At 45.1% G+C, this 15566-nt stretch overlaps 2 non-coding genes across 2 annotated transcripts; both read right to left on the reverse strand.

Annotated features, from left to right (window-relative positions):
- Positions 1-1778: 1778 nt before the first annotated feature.
- On the reverse strand, positions 1779-1851 carry trnav-cac (transfer RNA valine (anticodon CAC)). Its single transcript has one exon. It is a non-coding gene; the product is annotated as a tRNA-Val (tRNA).
- Positions 1852-14630: 12779 nt separating this feature from the next.
- On the reverse strand, positions 14631-14701 carry trnag-gcc (transfer RNA glycine (anticodon GCC)). Its single transcript has one exon. It is a non-coding gene; the product is annotated as a tRNA-Gly (tRNA).
- Positions 14702-15566: the final 865 nt, after the last annotated feature.

Raw genomic sequence — 15566 nt, forward strand, 5'->3', positions numbered from 1 at the left:
GAGCTGTCACAGCTGTGACTTTGACTTTTCTCCGTCTCCTCTCGATCTCACCGGCAACTGTCACGAACCACAATCTTCTGTCACACTTCTCCATCAGAAAGTTCCGAGCCTCGGTTTTCAAATGAAATAACGCCCATCTCTTCAATCAACGACAGCCCAGGGAGTGTTTCCCAGTTTCGTCTCACACTTTCCCCAAATCCTCCTTAAAGTACCATCAAAAATTGTCCCTAAGTTAATAATAATATAATTAAAAGTTCTTATCTTCTCGGGTTTTGTTTCAGATTCCACGGCTTTTAAAGGCCACTGCGGATATTTATCGAAGTGCATCTTGATTGGAGGCTTCTTGGAGAAATCGGAGAAAGATCACGAAGCTCTTGAAGCGCAAGCGGTCAGCGTGCGGCACTTTTATCAGCTTCAGAAATGCCCAGGTTGTGAGTTTCAGCCTCACCGAGAACAGACGAACATTTTACTCCGAACATTTTGACCGGAGATCAAGGTACAACTGGTATGTTCCGTCACGCATCTGCTTCTTAGTGTTCCCATGTAGGCACTTGGGTTCCTCTGGCCTACCGTCTTACAACAGTAGGTGCGAGTTTACTTGTTTACAGGGGGAGAGGGGGCGATTAGCGTCAGCTGATATGGCAAAGGCGCCGGTACGAAATCTTTAAATCTGAAGAACCAAACACACAATTCTTCTTTTCGTTCAGCGGATATTCATCGGTTGGAAGTTTCGTGTGGGGAAAATTTGGAAGGGAAATATGCTGCCTGGTGTCACTGTGTAACGGATGAAATTATTCAGCTTACAGATGTTAATACATGAAAGGTCGAGAGGCCTTTTCCAACTCCCGTGTGGGGCAAGTTTAGCTTTTGAGCCACTGGATAAAGGGTTATTTTAATTGGTGCTAACGAATGAGAAGACATTTGGCACAAACAAGAAGAATTGTAAACTCAAGAGTTCACTGTCCATGTTTCTTACATCATGTTCAACAGAAACAAGGATTCTCCTCAACACGTTACTGAGAATTTTATAAAAGGGATCTTCAACTCAGTTCGACGTTCACGAAGGATAATTCAGAGTCCTACCATAAATTTGTACAATGGATCTTTTTCGTATATTGAGCCTGGGTCGCTCAGTCGGTAGACTCTGAGATTTCTATAAGCGGCTCGTGATTTGAGTGTGCAGAAATCAAATCCTTGTTCAGGCAATAAACTTTGAAACAGCTGGCAAGTATCTATGTTTGCGGGACAAATGACGCCTGCGATGTGTTGTCAAAGCTTCGGTGGTATATTGTTTCCCAGGGATCGGCAGTATTGCGCTGTCTGAGGCGGTATTTGCGGCCTTCCGCCAGCAACCTGTGATTGGAGGGAGCGGGGCCGAACAGGCGGCCTGAATGTCGTTGCTGTCGTGGCCTCACTCAATCCGGGAGCTGGGGAACATCGAACTTCGAAAAACGGATGTGTTTGTTGCCGCGGTTGCCATGCTGTTTAGAACTATAGTTATTAACCGAGGCAGCTCTTCAGGGTCCTTAAAAAATCTCTCACAAATCAACAAAAACCAGTCGCAATGAGTAGCTTTGAGAGGAGATTTCTGCACAGGCAGGGCAGGAAACTGAAGTGAGGGAGATATATTTTCGGTATCTGTGTAATGTTTGAGTGTGTGCAGAACTGGACAGAGAAAGGAAAATATACCGGTTCTGTATTTTATTCATATTTCACTGCAGAGTGAAATCTTGCGTGTTTTCATATTTATTGATTTTTAGTGGATGACGTTTTGAAAATGTTTCCGCCCGGTTTCGAACCGGGGACCTTTCGCGTGTGAAGCGAACGTGATAGCCACTACACTACGGAAACTCTGCTGTGCAAATGATTATACGAAATGCTCGGAAGATAGTTGCCGTCTTCAAATGTTCTCAGTGCTGGGAGACGGGGCCGGGTCCCATTCAGGGGATTAAGTTTTACAAAATAGTCTGTTGTATTAATTTCGCAAAGCTCATTAAACTCAGTAAAAAGACGAATAGTTGTTCAAATCGCCATTAATCAACCAATAACTTTCTGTTTCAGACTGACGGAAATCCAGCATGTTTTTCATTCATTCATTCACCAGGCTGAATATGGAAAGTTCAGAGGGGAAGTGAAAAAGGAAATGACGGGCAAAGAGAGAGTGTGAGAATAAACTGGCGGCCAACATAAACTGGCATGTAAACATTAAACGGGCAGTAGGAGCCGTACTCTGATAAGGGACCATAAAGGAGAGCTATTCATGGAGGCAGAGAGGATGGCAGAGATATTATATGAATACATTGTATACGTCTTTACCAAGGAAGAAGATGCTGCCAGAGTCTCGGTAAAGGTAAATACAGTTGAGATCCTGAATGGGCTAAACATTGATAAAGAAGAGGTACTTGGAAGGCTAGCTGTACTTAAAGTAGTTAAGTCACCCGGTCCGGATGGGATGCATCGTAGGCTGCTGAGGGAAGGAAGGGTGGAAATAGCAGGAGGTACTGACCATAATCTTACAAACATCCACAGATACGGGGGTGGTGCTAGAGGACTGGAGAATTGCAAACGTTACATCCTTGTTCAAAAAAGGTTGTAAGGATAAAGCCAGCATCTATATGCCAGTCAGTTTAACCTCAATGGTGGGGGAACCTTTAGAAACGATAATCCGGGACAGAATTAACAGACGCTTGGACGACTGTGGATTGATTAGGGAAAGCCGGCATGGGTTTGTTGAAGGCAAATCGTGTTTAACTAACATGATAGAGTTTTTTGTTGAGTTAACAGAGAGGGTAGATGAAGGCAACGCAGTTGATGTGGTGCATATGGACTTTCAAAAGGTGTTTGATAAATTGCAGCACGGTAGGCTTATCAGTAAGATTGAGGTCCATGGGTCAAAGGGGGCAGTAGAAACATGGATGCAGAATTGGATAAGGGACAGGAAGCAGAGAGTAGTGGTGATTGGTTGTTTTTTGGACTGGAGGGAGGTGTACAATGGTGTTCCCCAGGTGTCAATGCTGGGACCACTGCTTTTCTTGATTTATATTAATGACTTGGACTTGCTTGTACAGGGCACAATTTCAAAATTTGCAGATGACACAAAACTTGGAAGGGTAGTGAACAGTGTGAAGGATGGTGACAGACTTCAAGAGGTTATATATTGGCCTGTGTCATGGGCGGACAAGTGGCAGATGAAATTTAACACAAAAAATGCGACATGATACATTTCGGTGGGAAGAACCAGGAGAGGCAATATAAACTGAAGGGCGCAACTCCAAAATGGGTATAGGCCCAGAGAGATCTGGTGGTTTATGTGCACAAATCGTTGAAGGCTTCAGAGCAGGTTGAGAATGCGGTTGAAAAGGTATACGGGATCCTGGACTTCATAAATAGAGGCATCGAGTAAAAAAGTATGGAAGTCATGATGAACCTTTATAAAACACTGTTTCGGCCACAACTATGGTATTGTGTCCGGTTCTGTGCACCGCAGTTCAGGAAAGATGTGAAGGCCTTACAGAGGGTGCAGGAGAGATTTACTAGAATGATTGCAGGGATGAGGGAATTTAGTTACTTGGACAGACTGGAGAAGCTGGGGTTGTTCTCGTTGGAACAGAGAAGGTTGCGGGGAGATTTGATAGAGGAATTCAAAATCATGATGGGTCTAGACAGAATAGATAGAGAGAAACTGTTCCCAATGGTAGAAGGGTCGAGAACCAGAGGACATAGATTTCAGGTGATTGGCAAAAGAACCAAAGGTGACATGAGGAAAAACGTTTTTAAATAGCGAATGGTTAGGATCTGGAATGCATTGCCCGAGGGGGTGGTGAAGGCAGATTCAAAGGCAACTGGATAATTGCTTGAAAGGAAAAAAAATGCAGGGCTACAGGGAAAGGGCGGGAGAGTGAGACTAGCTGGATTACGATTGCGTGGAGCCGAATGGCCTCCTTCCGTGCTGTAAACATTCTACGATTCTATGAGATTTGAGCGTCGCTGGCAAGGCCAGCATTTATTGGCCATCCCTAATTGTGCTTGAGAAGGTGGTGGTGATCCAGCTCCTTGAATCGCTAAAGTCCGTGCGGTGAAGGTTCTCCCACAGTGCTGTTGGGAAGGGAGTTCCAGGATTTTGACCCAGCGACAATGAAGGTACGGCGATATATTTCCTAGGCAGGATGGTGTGTGACTTGGAGGGGAACATGCAGGTGGTGTTGTTCCTATGTGCCATATGCCCTTGACTTTCTAGGTGATAGAGGTCGCGGATTTGGGTGGTGCTGTCGATGAAGCCTTGGCGAATTGCTGCAGTGCATCCTGTAGATGGTACACACTGCAGCCACGGTGCGCTGGTGGTGAAGGGGGTGAATGTTTAGGGTGGTGGATGGGGTGCCAATCAAGCGGGATGCTTTGTCCTGGATGATGTCGAGCTTCTTGATTGAAGGGTATCCCGTCACACTCCTGACTTGTACATTGTAGATAGTAGAAAGACTTTGGGGAGTCAGGAGATGAGTCACTCGCCGCACAATACCCAGCTTCTGACCTGCTCTTGTCGCCACAGTATTTATGTAGCTGGTCCAGTTAAGTTTCTGGTCAATGGTGACCCCCAGGCTGTTGATGGCGGGGAATTCGGCGATGGTAATGCCGTTGAAAGTCAAGGGGAGTTGGTTAGGTTTTCTCTTGTTAGAGTTGGTCATTGCCTGGCACTTCAATGTTACTTGCCACTCATCAGCCCAAGGCTGAATGTTGTCCAGGTTTTGCTGCACGCGGGCACGTACTGCTTCATTAGTAGAGGGATTGCGAATGGAAATGTACACTGTGCAATCATCAGCGAACATCCCCATTTCTGACCTTATGATGGAGGAAAGGCTATTGATAAAGCAGCTGACGATGGTTGGGCGTCGGACACCGCCCTGAGGAACTCCTACAGTGATGTCCTGGGGCGGAGATGATTTGCCTCCAACAACCACTACCATCTTACTTGGCGCCAGGTAAGATTCCAGCCACTGGAGAGTTTTCCACCTGATTCCCGTTGACTTCAAATTTCCGAGGGCTCCTTGAAGACACATCGGTCAAAGGGTGCCTTGATGTCAAGGGCAGTTGCTCTCACCTCACCTCCGGAATTTAGCCCTTTTGTCCAGATTTGGACCAAGGCTGCAATGAGGTCTGTCGCCGAGTTGTCCTGGCGAAACCCAAACTGAGCATCGGTGAGCAGGTTATTGGTGAGTAAGTGCCGCTTGATAGCACTGTCGACGACACCTTCCATCACTTTGCTGATGATTGAGTGCAGACTGATGGGGTAATAATTTACCGGATTGGCTTTTTCCAGCCTATTATGAACAGGACATCCCTGAACAATGCTCCACTTTGTTGGCTTTCCACCTTGGTTAACAAGTGACAGTCTAAACTTAAATGAGTTTGCTGTGTTTTCCCTGTGTTGAATTGTCACCCGTTCTCATTTTACAGGCGGTATTTTAGGACTTGGTTAAAAATGTTCCGTGCTTGTGATAGAAGTCGTCTGGATTCCCACCTTAGTAATACAGAAGGGCAACGGCTGCTCCACTCTATCATACAACCCCAACTAGTGCCGCCTCAGTTAAAGTACATTAACTAGTGCCCCCCACTCTTGTACAACCTCAAGTGAGTAGATACAAAGAGTGTGTGTTTGTTTGACTGTGATGTTTATGCAACAGCAGCCGCCATTCTTTCCGTTGCTATGGAAATTTTGTTAGAGACGAAAATCGAATCCCACCCTGACAGTCCTGAAGCATCAATGTCCATGCTCAGTGCACTCGGCCATCCTCTATGTCAGTGTTGTCCAAGAGAAATTGCTGACTAGCCGCAGGTGTGGCTATGGTGGCATTGTTTAAGTCACATGAACGAATTTTAACAGAAAACATCTTGCACGCGCACAATATACAGTGAGATGTACTTCATATGTGTCTGTTTCATAACAAACATCTCCCACCATTCAGTAACCGAGGAAGTAAAGGACTCACAACGATCAAAAACATTCGCACTCTGCTTTTCACCATTTTATCAACAACACACAAAAAGTTTAAAGTCCACATGCGAATATGAGTATTGAGACCATAGGCCTAAAGGCCGTGTCCATGACTCATTTTTATTTAATAATCGCAATTGCAATGAGCCACATCTGGATTTCCATTTCGCCAGATGAGTCTCGTGGCAAAGGAATTGGAACAACTGGTCAATGTCACAGTGGATTGATTCCACGGGCCGTGTTCTACTGACCCCAAACACTACACATTCTTACAACTAATAAAAACAAACCTGCCGGGGACGGATGTCGGGTTGGTTTTCTGGAAGTAGCAAATCAACTGTGCAGAAAAAAAAAACACCTCCAGCCGAAGGCACAAGAAAGAATTTCGGACAAGCAAAGGACTGATTGTGAAGATTGAGGATTCAAAACCACAACACCAGGGAAACTGCGATCTGAATACAGCGACCTCAACCGCTGGCTCATCCTGACTCCAGAATCTCTAATTTACTGACCCCGATTTTCTCAGTGAGGCCCAATGGCAGTTTCACTCTCTCTGATTCTCGCTAAATCCTGCTGGAAGGCCGAGTGATCAGTATATAAACTCCCCGGAGTTTCCTCTGCCTGTGCTCGGTGTATGGGGACGTTTGGTCGGGCCGTGGTATCCAGTTTCCCAGGGAAGGGCAATAATGCTCGGTCTGAGACTGCATTCGCTGCTTTCCATCGGCAGCCGGTGATTGGAGAGGGCAGGGCCGGACAGGCGGCCTGAATGACGCTGTTGTCACGGTCTCACTCACTCCGGGAGCTGGGGAACAGCGAAAAACTGATGGGATTGTTGCTGCATCTGAGATGCGGCTCAGAACTGCTGTTGTTAACGGAGGCAGCGTTGCAGGATCCTTTAATGATCCCTCACAAATCAACTGAAACCTGTCGGAATGTGAATACCATTTTACTTTTCCAAAGTAAGGGGAGTGACATTCATCACGGAAAAATGGGAAACAGTTTGCCTCTCGCTCACTGCAGAAATATCCACATCACAGCGAGACAGCTCTCCGGCAAACCGTGAGCATTCTCTTCGGATCTGGTCTGTCACGAAGAATTCTGATTACCTTGAAGCCAATCTCGGTTTTTTATTTATTGTTCGTGTGCCTGCTCTCCGACCGCAGGCGAAATGTTGGAATATCAGCCGTGCTCAGCTGATAGCAGCACTTTAGAAACCCGGCAATGCGAGACAATGAATGTTAAGGTAACAGTCACCCTCTGTGAGTGGAATTGAACCACCGACCATTATTAATTAACAGGAACCAATTGCGCGATAGAAACACGACGTCTTGCGCACTGAACCATTAATTCACCGAGCGAAAGCTTCAGCTTGTAGTGATCAATGTAACAGCGGTCTTACCATCAGTTTACTTTTCCAAAATAAAGGGTGTGCAGCTTGCACGAGTGAAAATCTGTGCTGTGTTATTTCTGAACTTCAAACTCCCCTTGCCCCGAAATGTCTGTATGTCTGTATGTTGGAAGACTCAGTCACCCAATGATAGACAACATTGATTTTTCGAGCTGTTATTCACCATCCTCTATTTCAGTAACGTTCTGGTTTGCTGAAAATGAGATGAGTTGAAATGAGAAGGTCCAACGAGCCGGTGTCTACAAAGTTGTCTCTTGCACTTCCAGTGAAACGGACGGCAGTTTTCTCTTTTAAACCAGTGGTTATGATGTTAATGTGCCCGAGAAAGACTGGATTACAGCGGGTGACTCTGGGCCAGAGTAAAGTTCAATTAAAATTTATGATTGCCGAGTGGCTGGACGGTGGATTTATCCCAGTTTGAACTCGGTGAAGTTACAAATCTAACAACAAGAGTTTGGGCTGGAGACGGAATAGACTAAATAAGCAAATTTAATTACGCTGATTCCATAAACATTGCACACCACAGCCCTTAAAAATTGAGACCTGTTTCTATATAAAACTGGAGAGGGTCTAAATAGAAAGTAACAGAAAAAGCCATTCATTGTATTACACTGAATTATGCTGATTACACAAACTTTGCACACCACACCCTCCAAACATTGATACCTGTTTCTATGTAAAACTCGAGAAGGTGTAAATAGAAAGTTACAGAAAAAACAACATTGAGGTATCAAATTTAATTACACTGATTCCACAAACATTGCTCAGCACATCCCTTAAATACTGATATCTGTTTCTATATAAAACTGGAAAGGGTCTAAACAGAAAGTAACAGAAAAAAAACATTGATGTATGAAATGTAATTTTGCTTTACTGCGCAAATGCTGAACAGCCAATCCCTCAAACACTGTCCCGACATAAAATCAGTCGCAGAGCCCTGAGCCGCAGTGAAAATGCTGCGACCCAACGTCATTCAAACACTTAGTCTTCGGATCTGAAGTCAGATGCTGCAGTTCTGCCACCAGCTCCACAGGAAACTTGTGGATCCGAAATCCATATGGATGGCGATCGGTACTGACCACCACCGCGCTTCTGGGAGTGCAGGGGACGAAAGCAGCAGCCAACCACACTTCCTCACCAAAAGCGCAGGAATCCTACTCCTGAGAGATTCACTTCTTTAAACGTTGTTTAGATTCAGTGAATTGCGATATAATTCAATCTTTAATTGCCCTCCGCTCTGTCAGTTCAGGATTTTATTTAAACCGATAATTGGAGTTCTGTTTTACAGAGTGCCGGTTGTTTAAGCATTTCTCAGTCCCACTATTACCATTAATAACACTTTTTGCTGCTAACTTCTGTTTGATACAAAGCACCGATCCTGTGAAATTGATCAGCGGTTGCACCAGGTTGCTGGTGTGATAAACACTGAGCATTTTTAAAAATACTTACCGTGTTGCGGTTTCTGTATTATCGCGATTATCACGTTTGCCTCACACGCAAAAAGCCCCCGATTCGATCCCGGGCAGAATTTTTTCATTATATTGGAACTTGCTCCAGGGGCGAGTTTCTTCTCCTGTGTTGATAGGTCGACAATTGGCTGTTCCTGTTCAATTTAACAACGGCTGCACCAAACTCCTGGTCTCATACACACTGAACATTTCCAAACAGTCTCCTAAAATGCAGTCGGAAAAGCGTTTCAAATACAAAACAAATCATTATTAAACTAGTGAGTGTCATTCGGTAACCATGTTAGGGTTTCTTTCAGTCTGCAACAAAATGTTATAGGTTGGTTAATGGTGTTTACAGAAATGTTCCTCTGTTCGTAGAGTTTATTTGGTTTCATGTAATTAATTATATCAGTGTAAGCGCCGAATCATAACCACGAGCCCACCAGGCACCTGTACGGACAGTTCACCCAATCCGGTTACTTTGATCATCTGCCCTAATCTGGCAGAACAGAACAATAGGATGAACAGCCCTTGCCTGTGAAAAGGTGTCCTCTCCCGTTGATCAAACTAATATCTGCAATTGATGGACTGGAGCGAATTGCGCTCGAAGCAGTTCTGGAAAATGCGCAATGCAGCCGCACAGGAGTTCCAAATGAACTCTCCGTGGAGGAAACGGAGTGACAGAAGCAGAAGGAGATGCCACGTGAAAGATTTGGGCCCAGACCTGCTGCATGAGACTTTAAATGTTGTCAGCCTTTAACTGTAGCTCACAGTGTGAGAACAGTCATTATTATCATTAGCCTTTTATGTATCTTCTTGCACTGCATCTCCTCAATAGCCCCGGGTTATCACAGCATCGCTTTCTGCAAATTAAATCCCAGTGTGAAAACATATACGATTTGAAACCTAAGCAAAGTGTTTGTGATTGGAAGGAGAGTGCGAGTGGGGATCATGGGCCTGGGGGGCAGTGAGATCATCTCTGAATGCTAAGATATTCCGCAAAGCAAAGAAGCAGGGAGATGAGACCTTTGCGTCTATTTTTCCCTGTATGTGCAAAATCCATCCCTTCTCAATGGCCAGCACCATCCTTTCCCTCTCCCTGCTGACCAGGTCAAGATGGGTTTCATGTATTCGCTGTGTTTGCATCAAGCATCTAATTCAACTGGCAGCTGGAGGTGCAGAGGAAGCAGGAAGGAAAGAAGATTCAGAAACAGGAGATTCCACGTGAAACGGGCCGAATCTTGTGTGTGCCAGTTGCTTCAAATGATCCACGGCAGCCCTGCGTCGCCTCACAGATTTCCCAGGAGCTGCATCGATTCGGCCCGTGCGTGCGTGTATTTTGGAAATGGAAACAGAGACACCCGCTGCTTGTGGGAGTATTTCACCTCAATTTTCCATTTCACGCGCAGGCCTATCCGCACTCGGTACTGTCATGGCCTGAACACGTCTTTCGTGTTCTCACAGAAAATGCCACTTTTGCGAGCAGCTCGTCTGGACTGGACTGCACTGAGCTGGGACACTGGGAGCATTCAATGAATGAAATCAGCACTTCAAACAGAAAACATTCTTCACTCACTCATCCTCATACATTCGGGTCTCCATACTTGAATTATTCTTTCATTTATTGGAACATAGGAACATGAGTAGGCCATTCAGCCCCTCGAACATCCAGGTTCATACATCCTTCCTGAGGTGGGGTGCCCAGAATTGAATGCTGTCCTCCAGATGGGGTCTCGCCAGAGCTCTGTGCAGCTTTAACATAACTTCCACCCCTTGGTATTCCAGCGCTCATGAGATAAACGGGGAGAGTGAGAGCTCAAGATGGAAAGCGAGAGTGAGCAAATGGGAGAGAGAGAGAGGACTATGCATTGCACAAACCGTCGCTGTGTCGCTTTCTCAGGAGCTGCTTTGAATCTCCACTGAGCTTTTGAACCACTTACTGCACCGCAGCAAAAGTTCCAAAGCAGCATATGGGTAACGTGAAATAACCTAATCGATAGCCGATTTGTGGCGCCATGGGTAGCACGTGGGACTTCTTCTTATCACTGCAAAAGTTGTGTGTCCAAATCTCACCATCGTTGAATTTTAGCTCAGGGTTCGGTGATTTCGGCGCTGGGAAGTGAAATTTTGCATCAAAACCTCAACAGGATCATTAATGCCCTTCAAGGAAGGGAAACAACCCCCTACACGTCCTCTTATACAAGTGGCTCCAGTCCCACCCGAATTTATAATGCTTAATCCACTCTGAGTTGGATTGGCGAAACACTCTCAAGAAGGAGGCTCATCATCTGCTCACCGCAAAAGTCAATCTGCTGGACTTCCGGTTCTATCAGACTGCATGTTCCATCAGACAGGTTTCCAACTGGACAAATGCATCCGGCTGCCGTGCAAGCATTGGTGCTTCAGGGGTAGAATTCTTGCTTGCAGTAATTCTATGCTGTAGAAGTAGCTCCTGAAGATCGCAAGATGGAAATTATCGTGGCTGAGCGGTCTAACGCGCTGGTTTAAAGCTCAAGCTAAATCCCATAATTTACAGATGGATCAAAATCATAGTGCGTGGCTCCAATTCCGCAGTCTACCTCCTGTAAACTGATAACACTAAATATCACATCTGCTATTGCAACAAGAGGAACCACGTGGCGAGACAAATAATTGATGCATTTTGGAACACCTCAATTATTCCTTTTGCTCCGTTCGAAATGTTCAAAAGGAAAAAGATTCGTTTATCTAGGTGAGACTCAACTAACAACCTCGCCATTTCCCGACCCTGTACAGTCATATAAGGACGACGCACTGACTGATTGCGCCGCTGGAGCCCGGTCACTCTGATCAACTGTCCCACTCTGCTGGAAAGAATCTTAAGGTGAGAGACGCTTACCTGTGGAAACGTGTCCTGTCCCCTTGATGAAAATAATATCTGCATTTCACTTTTAGCTTCTTTCACATCCTCTGCTCCATCGCACGACAATCGGGTTTTCTGTGAACAGATCAAAATAAACATTGCCAGAACTTCTAGCAGCAGTGGGATTCAAACCCACGCCTCCATAGAAATTTGATGGAACACTTTAGACCGCGAGGCCACGCTACCATAACGTCACAGTAACGTTTAAAGAACTGTTTAATGCTCAAATTAATGAATTGAAGCTGATTGATCGCATTTACCCCGTGCTGGGGTTGTTCTCCTTCGAGCAGAGAACGTGAAGAGGAGATTTGATAGAAGTGTTCAAAGTCATGAAGGGTTCAGATAAAGTAAATAAAGAGAACCTGTTCCCATTGGCGGAAGGATCGAGAACCAGAGGACACAGATTGACGGTGATTGGCAAAAGAACCAAAGGCGACATGAGGAAACACTTTTTTACCCAGCGAGGAGTTATAATCTGGAATGCGCTGCCTGAAAGGATGGTGGAAGCAGATTGAATCGTGGGTTTTAAAAAGGAATTCGATAAATACTTGAAGGCATAAAAATATAGAGCGACCGGAAGGATCGGGGGAATGGGACTAACTGGATTGCTCTTGAAATGACCCGGCACGGGCTCGATGGGCCGAATAGCCTCCTTCTGTTCTGTAACCATTTTATGATTGTATGGTTCTATTGAAAACCTATATTCTCTTTGCATGCATTTCTCTTTCTCTCCCTATCTCTGTCTCTTGTGTTGTTGCCTGATGGGCTTTTTAGGCTTCTAATGAGACCCTAATGTATCAGGATGAGTGAGTGAAGATTTTTTTCTGTTTGAAGTACTGATTTCATTAATTGAATACTCCCAGTGTCCCATCTCAGTGCAGTCCGGTCCAGACAAGCTGCTCGCAAAAGTGGCATTTTCTGTGAGAACACGAAAGACGTGTTCAGGCCATGACAGTACCGAGTGCGGGTAGGCCTGAGCGTGAAATGGAACGGCGACGACTGATCGAACCTGCAACACCAGCAGAGAAGATTAAAGAAAGACTGAGACGGTAGGAAAAGTAAAGGTGCAACCCAGCTGCTGCAGCCAATGTCTACACATTTATGTATCGTCGCTCTCACAGTGAATCAAATCACCAATTTGATTAAAGTATTCTTATGGTAGAGTGTATGTTATCACCATGCCGAGACAGACGGCAATCATATCAGAGAATCAGACAATCTGAAAAATTTACGCCAGTGGAGGCCATTCCGCCGATCGTGTTTGTACCGGCCGGAAAAGAGGTATCCAGCATCGCCCGACTTACCAGCGTTTGGTCCGTAGTCTTGTCGGTTATGGCTCTTCAAGTGCATATTGAAGTGTTTTTTAAATCCGATGAGGGTTTCTGCTTCTCCCACCCTCTCAGGCAGTGAGTTCCAGACCCCCACCACCCGCTGGGTGGAAAAAAATCCCCTCTGCTCCACTCGAATCCTCGACCAATTACCCTAAATCTATGCGCCCTATTTATTGACCACCCTGCTAAGTGAAACAGGTCCTTCCTTTCCACTCTATCCAGGCCCGTCATAATTTTGTACACCTCAATTAAATCTCCCCTCAGCCTCCTCGGTTCCAGAGAAAACACCCTCAGCCTATCCAATCTATTCTCATAGCTAAAATTCTCCAGTCCTCTAAACATCGTCGTAAATCACATCTGTACCATTTCTCGTGCAGTCGCATCTTTCCTGTAATGTGGTGACCACAACTGTAGGCAATACTCCAGCTGTGGCCTAACTAGTGTTATATTCATTTCAAGAACAACCTCACTGCTCTGACATTCTATGCCTGGGCAACACATGTAAAGTAAATAAAATGTCTCAAGATGATGAAGAGATTGATGCTGAATGTGAATTTCCCCAAGGTCAGGCGGTCTAATTGATATTGGATAACGGGATAGAGAACGACATATCGAAGTTTGCCGATGGACCCAAAATGGGAAGCGATGTAAGCAGTGCAGATGAAAGCATAACATTCCAGAGAGACATTAATATAATAAATGAATGGACAAAACCGTGGCAAATGGATTTCAATTTTGGCAAGTGTGAGGTCATCCACTTTGGACATCACAAAGATAGATCAGAATAATTTACAAAAGGTGAAAAATTCGAAACTGTGGCGTTCCATAGGAACTTAGGTTTTCCATGTACATAGATCAATAACATGTCATGGACCGGTACAGGAAATAATCAAAAAGGCTAGTGGAATGGTGGCCTATATATTTAGAGGACGAGAATACAAGGGAATAGACATTATTCTACAGCTACAAAAAGCTCTGGTTGGACCACACCTGGAGTACTGTGTTCAGTTCTGGGCACCGCACCTTAGGAAGGATATTCTGTCCTTGGAGGGAGTGCAGTGTAGATTTACTAGAATGATGCCTGGGCCCGAAGCGTTAAATTACGAGGAGAGATTACACAAACTATGGTTGTATTCACTGCAATTTAGTAGATTAAAGGCTGATGTGATCGAAATTATCAAGATATCATTAGGAACTGATGGGGTAGTTACAAAGAAACTATTTCCGCTCGTTGGGGTGTCGAGGACTTGGGGGCAGAGCCGAAACATTAGAGTCAGGACTTTCAGGAGTGAAGTTAGGACACACTTCTACAAGCAAAGGGAGGTAGAAGTGTGGAAATCTCTTCCACAAACGGCAGTTGATGCGAGCTCAATTGTTAATTTCAAACCCGTGATTTATAGATTTTTGTTAACCAAAGGTATTTGGAGATATGGGAGGAAAGCGGGGACAGGGAGTTCGGTCACAACTCATTGAGTTGCGGAACAGGCTGGAAGGATCAAAGACCAAACTCCTGTTCCGAAGTTCCTCCTTGGTGCAGAATGCAAAACAATCATGCATTGGCCGGGAATCGAACCCGGGTCTCCCGCGTGGCAGGCGAGAATTCTACCCCTGAACCACCAATGCTGGCTTGTGTAGAATTTGCATGTTTCTAAATGGAATCCTGTCTGAACGAACATGCCGTTTCCAGCTGCGATGGACGAGTGGTGAAAGCTGTTGTCTCAAAACCCCAATGGAGTTTTCCTGCCTTGGTTTGAATTCGGCTCGCAGTGCTCCGGTTTGAAGATCTCTTCAATGCTCAAATACATAAATTGGAATTAATTGACCGCATTTACCTCTGTCCCAGCATGAGAGATACTTCAACGTGGCCGGTACTTTTAATTGGGCGTCCAATCTTCTCTTCCAAGATTTCAAGACCGAGAAGCAATATTTCCCAATCTGTAACTTAAATTCCGCTAGTTTTCAAAACCTGACATTTATACTCTTTATTTTCTTTGCATGCATCTCTCTATCTTTCCCTGTCTCTGTCTCTTGTCTCTCTGTGTGACCCCTGATGGACTTCTCAGGCTTCCTTGAACGGCGAAGGCTGACCGAAACTGCAACACCAGCAGAGGAGGGTAAAAAAATGGACTGAGACAGTAGGAAAATAAAGGTGCAACCCAGCTGCTGTAGCAAATGATTACACACTTATGTCTCTGCTCTCACAGTGAAACAAAGCACCAACTTGATTAAAGTATACTTATGGGAGAGTGTATGTTATCACGATGCCGAGACAGACGGCAATCATATCATCGAATCCTAGAAAGTTAGGCCACAGAAGGAAAACATTCTGCACATCGTGCTTGTGCCGGCCGAAAAAATCGATACCGAGCCTGATCTCACTGTCCAGCGTTTGATACCTAATACTTTTAGTAACGGATCTTAACATGCATATTGAATTTTTTATTTTTTCAATGCGATGAAGGTTTCTGCATCTCCCACCCTTTCGGGC

The sequence above is a fragment of the Heptranchias perlo genome, chromosome 20, assembly GCF_035084215.1.
Source record: "Heptranchias perlo isolate sHepPer1 chromosome 20, sHepPer1.hap1, whole genome shotgun sequence".
NCBI classification, from domain to species: Eukaryota; Metazoa; Chordata; class Chondrichthyes; order Hexanchiformes; family Hexanchidae; genus Heptranchias; species Heptranchias perlo.